This window comes from Pundamilia nyererei, unplaced genomic scaffold, assembly GCF_000239375.1.
Source record: "Pundamilia nyererei isolate P.nyererei 1_Seehausen unplaced genomic scaffold, PunNye1.0 scaffold00013, whole genome shotgun sequence".
In the NCBI taxonomy this organism is placed as follows: Eukaryota; Metazoa; Chordata; class Actinopteri; order Cichliformes; family Cichlidae; genus Pundamilia; species Pundamilia nyererei.
Window position 1 is genome coordinate 5,916,502 of NW_005187414.1, and position 5,512 is coordinate 5,922,013.

A 5,512-nucleotide genomic window follows, 5' to 3' on the forward strand; every position below is an offset into this window, starting at 1 on the left:
GGGACTTATTTCTTTTAGCTTGTCAGGGAAATCCTTTTCATTTCACTGCCTGTCACACAAAGGATTGAAGTAAAATATTCACAGTAAATAGTGCAAAGTCAAGTAATACACAGTGAGAGCATTTGTAGGTTATTTGGCATTCACTTGTGGTTCTCAGGAAAAGGCATCTAATTGAGCAAATTACGTAAGAGCTGAAGGAAAGTTGTCACTATTTTCTGTGAGAACTCTCTTATCCCTTGTTTTTAAAAACAAATAATTAGACAACCGATCTTAAACCAAAATATACTAATGCAAAGTATCCTAAGTTGCCTTGTATTAGTAAACACTAACACTGTTGTTGTCATTCTTCTGTATTTTAACCCGTGGAAAATTATGTGTGTGCGTGCGAACTGTCTTCTATTTGCTAAATAAAAATTCAGAATCTGAAGTGTGAAGAGTGATTTTTAACCAAAATTGTAGGATACTTGAAACTAGATTATGCACTTTCTGAGACTGTTGTACTGCTACCAAGTTGGAGGTAGAAAGCTGAAGTGAGATAGCAAATTAATAATTTTGTTTTGAAATATATTTTTAAAACTTTATTTTGATTCATTTTCCTTTTCAGTAACAAATGGAAGAAAGAGGGGGAAAAGGGAGGTGGAGGTGGGTGGGGTGGGGGGTTGAACTTAACCCATGAACAGTTTGGATTGTTTTGTCTTATTCATCTTCTTCTTGATCTTATGACCTCTTGGTGATTTGCCTCCCGTCATACTAGAGCTGAGACAGATTCATTGTCAACTGTGACCTTTTTATTTTGAAAATCGAAGCACTTTGTTAATGACTTGAATTGACATTTTAAATTTCACAAAATAAAAACAATTTCTTGGTGGGGAAAAAAGCTGAGATTTCACAGCCTCCTATTCAGTTCCTGTAACTATCCCAGGGCAATTTTGAAAGAGTTCAGTGAAAAACAAAAAAATCCACAAAATTTAGAGCAGTTTTTAAAAAAAATTATTTATTATTATTATTAAGGATATGTATGAGAGAAAGACAAGAAAATGATGATAATCAATACTTAAGTCTGTGATGATTTCGATTTAAACTATAGTATGACCTGAAAGTTTAATATAAATTGGTGTTTACTGTATGCCCATACTCAAAATCACAGACAGCCAGATGAAATTTAAATCTACCAATTACTCAATTTCAAATTAGTCATCACCAACTGCCCCATATGCCTCCACATATGTCAATAGTTAGTTACCATGGTGAGAGCATTTTGTGTAACAGGCTGCAACCAACTGTTGACTTTTGCAAAATGGGCTTGGCATTCCTCTTGCACAATGCCTCATAAAAATCAAACCTGTAATTCATATCAAAGCGTTTTAAAATCCATGAGGTTCCCAAGAAGTTGCTTTGCAGATTCATGTTTTTGTGTTTCATGGAACCAAGATGAAAAAGAAAGTAGTCAAGAACCAGTTAAACGTTGGTTCCTCTGGTACTATGGTAAATATTTGCAATTATTTTTGTAAAAGCTTTAGATTTAGAGTACAAAGTGGTCAGCATCTCATTTCTAGGGAATCTAGTATTGGAAATTTATCTGATCAAGATCTGAGTCTTGCTACCTGTATGTACCCAGGGTTGAGTGTAAACTTTGAGTGTCTTTTGAGAGCTGGTTCTTATTTCTTGGTGACAATACTGAGTCAGCATTTTTTCCAGATAAGGGTGGCCTAAGTAAATGTTTCATTAAAGGCTGGGGTTATGCCAGACCCAGTGTTGTTTACATAAAAGTGAATGTTTCTGATTTCACAAAAATAGCATTTAAATATAAATAGTGAAGTGAAAAACAAAAAAAGAAAAGAGGACTAGTAATAGATCTTGTGGTACACCTCATGGGAATTTTAATGAAAAACATCTTCAAGTGTACCTTGAAAATAGTTAAAAATCCGCGTTGTATGGTAGGTTATATGATATTCTTGTTTAATGTAAACAGGAGGAAATAGCATTCAACAGAGGATGAGATCAGGGAGCAGTTGAGGTAGCTAGAATATTTCAGAACAGACAGTGTTGGAGTTGGACTCGGATGTGGAAGTAACAGATTGCTGTGACGCAGAAAGCAAAAGTTTCCATGGCAGAGCGAGTGATGAGGAATACTGGACACTGTTGCAAATTCATCACTGAGGCACAGAAAGAGTTGAACTGAGCGTCAGTAGGACAGGGAGTATTTTGAGCTGCTTACACACACAGAAAGTAGCAGGTTGCTGCAAATAGCTGAGCAGAATTTTCCTTCCCAACAGAAACCTCCCAGCTGTGGAGGATGAGGAAAGTTTGACTGGGTACAAAGTTACCACAAGAGAAGCTGGAGATTGTTAGGTTTTGGAGGACAAATTAAAGGACTTATTATTTTTAAAAGGATTTAACTTTTTGGTGGAAGTGTTAATGCATATCATTTTATAATAATACGAAAAACCCCAATTTATCACATAAGTACAGCTAACAGGAGCAATAGTATATGGAAACTACACTCTTTTGCTCAAAAGTTAAAAAGTGGAAATAATAACCTCCTCTGGAACGAACAGTGACCTCACTGAAGCGAGGTTTGTTAGTGCGTCATTAGAAGATGGACCAGAGGAAATAACAAGTTGCTATTAGCTTTCCTTTTCTTTTTTTTCCTGAAAGAAGCTGTTTGAAAAAACGTAAATGGAAGAGAAGGTGGCATTGCTTGTGTCAACTTTTTTTTTTTCCCAGAGACGAGAGAAGAAATTTTGATCATTGTAACTCAAATTCTGAATTATGCATTGCCTAGTTACATTAATTCACAGAGCAGAAAACTGATATACATTTCAAGTGGTCCAGAGTCACGGCCGAACCAAAGTAATAAATATTAGACTTCCAACAGATTGAGGGACATGAAAGAGAACATTGTTAAAAACATGGAACTCAAAATTGAAGCCAACAAGAAGCGGCAGAAATGGCAGTTCCTCTAATGGCCTTTTGAATGTTTAGCTCCAAAAGAAACTTAGGAATTTGAGGGTTATGTACAGTACCTATCTGAAATACTATGACTTGAAGTCTGTCCAAGAGGCCTGTATTTCTGTTTTAGGGATTGAAATGACAGTGTTTATTAATCTAGTAGCAATCCCTAATTAGCAGCTAACATGTACATGGATTTAAATTGCTCAGTTCAGAAACCGTGGCTGAGGTCACAGTGGGTGTGTCCACCATTTATATCCAGTTTATAGTCCCTAAAAGCTCCAAAAACACTGGAACCTACATTTCCTACAATTCACCTGATCCAATCTTTTGTCAGATTTACCTGGTTTGCTTTACACAGATGCTTTTAGACTCAGTAAATCTAGGTTTCATTGCATTTTTCCCAGATGCAGAAAACACAACTGTTTTCATTAAGTGAAGTCATTTGAAATGATAACACATTTCTTTATGTGTAAATTTAGGTGCTCACCACATTCAAAGCACTTTTCACAGCAGGTACTTTATAATATACATTACCTTAATAATAATGGGTATGTTTGGTAAAAAGCCCATTTCTGAATTAGAAAGTAGGTAATTATTGCTGCCAGCAGGGGGCAGTGTTGTATTGGCTGCTATAAAGCTCATAATATACCACAGTGCAATGACCTTACTTTTTATTTTTCAGTGGCATTCTAATGATGTTATTAGAGTGGTATGTTAATGTGCTTATGAAACACTTTTTTCCAGAAACAGAACAGCTACATAAACACTTCTGCTGCCTGCTGTTTTATAGTAGTGCTCACATGCAGACAAATCATTATGTAGTGACACAATTAAATCAGGCCAACCAATCAGGGCTCTGATCTTTCCTTAAATTAGATCATCTGTGTATGATCCATGTTAGTTCACTTGAATCAAAGTTCAGACTGTCCCCTAAAGAAACTACAATTTCGAGCCCTTCAGTAGCCATGCAGTGCATTGAGTGTCCTTGAGATGGACAAAGTGTCCCCTCCTGATGTAGGGTGCAAATCTACTAATAAATACTATTATCCGATGGAGCAATGGAGCAGTAGCTTATTTATCTTTTCAGCTGAAATCTTGTTAGCAGCAGACTTGTTCCCATCATAAATCAATCGTATTTTTATCCACTTATTTTAACCTCCTTTTGTCCTGTCCGTTGTTATGGCTCATGCTACCTCTTGTCCATTCTACTTTGTTATTAAATGCATCAGTCAGCCGCAGCATTAAAACTACTGATGGGTTAGGTGAATACGAGTGATCGTCTTGTTACGATGCACTGTTCTGCTAAGAAACACTGGGTCTAGCATTCTTGTTAATGTTACCTTGACATTTACCACGCAACCTGAACATTGTTAAAGAAGCGCACCCCACTCTGAGGGTTCAGAGCTATCATGGTAGGAATATGGAGACCTGCACAATGTTAGATAAGTTGTACATAACTTTACTCATTATTTTTGGTTTCATGAGGATCCAGTCTCTATTTTGAAGGTAGTCAGGGTTACTGACAGTATTTTCATTGCTATTAAATCTCATGGATAGCTGAAGTTCATAACTCATAATCAGAAATTAATTTCAAATCATCTAAAGTTCAGTAAACAGAAGAATAGATAAGTCAACTCAATTACTTTCTTGTCTCAGTGTCTTCACTCTCTTTCTGCAATCCCAGGTTGTCTCTGTAATGTTGAGATAAGGACTTTGGACTTTCTAAATAAAGTTTGTGTTGCATAACCTCTCCTTAAGCATCCCAGTCTCCATCCACTTGTATTCCTCGAGGGGGTCCAGAGCTGCAGAGGGCAGCATTCCACCCAATATCCCAGGAATGTAAACTTTACTTTGGAGTCTAGCAGAAGGAATGCAGAATGTTTGCTGTCAAAATGTCCTCTCTGCGGTGTATGAATATTAGAATAAAAAAGGTCATAAATAAAGATGAGGTACAGCTCTCACTGGTGGGATGACAACTGGCACTAGAACAGAAAAGCATGCTGTGGGTTAGGGGGGAGGGTTGGATTTGGAGGCTTCTGTGTATTCCAGTAAATATTGATGTTTTTTTTCCTGAGGAGGAAGTAGCTCTCAGTTATGTGACAGGATGTTCCACGCTGAGGTGAAACCGCTGCACTCACCTGCTGTTTCAAAGCTAAAAATTGAATGTCACACACGCCAAAGAGTGCACCTGTGAAAAACTGTGTACCTCCCTGTGCTGAAAAACACAACAAAGAAATGACATTGAGACAAAGTAAATACTGTGTTTTTGAAGTCTAACGGCTTCTCGTAAAAAGGCCCCAAGGAGCTTGTGGTAAATGCTTAAAAAACTTCAATAACCAATTGGTAAACACCAAACCAGGCTGATATTTACCATCGGGGATCAAAGAGGCAGAAATGTAAGGGACTTTCCTTTTTAGTGTCCAGGTTAGTAAGAATAAGGGACTGGCATCGTCTGGCTCAGATGTAGGGCTAAAAGATTACATTTACCAAGCTGTATTTAGTGTTTGTTTGTTTTTTAATTTTAACTGACATACTTTGTTTTTGTTTTGTTTTTTAA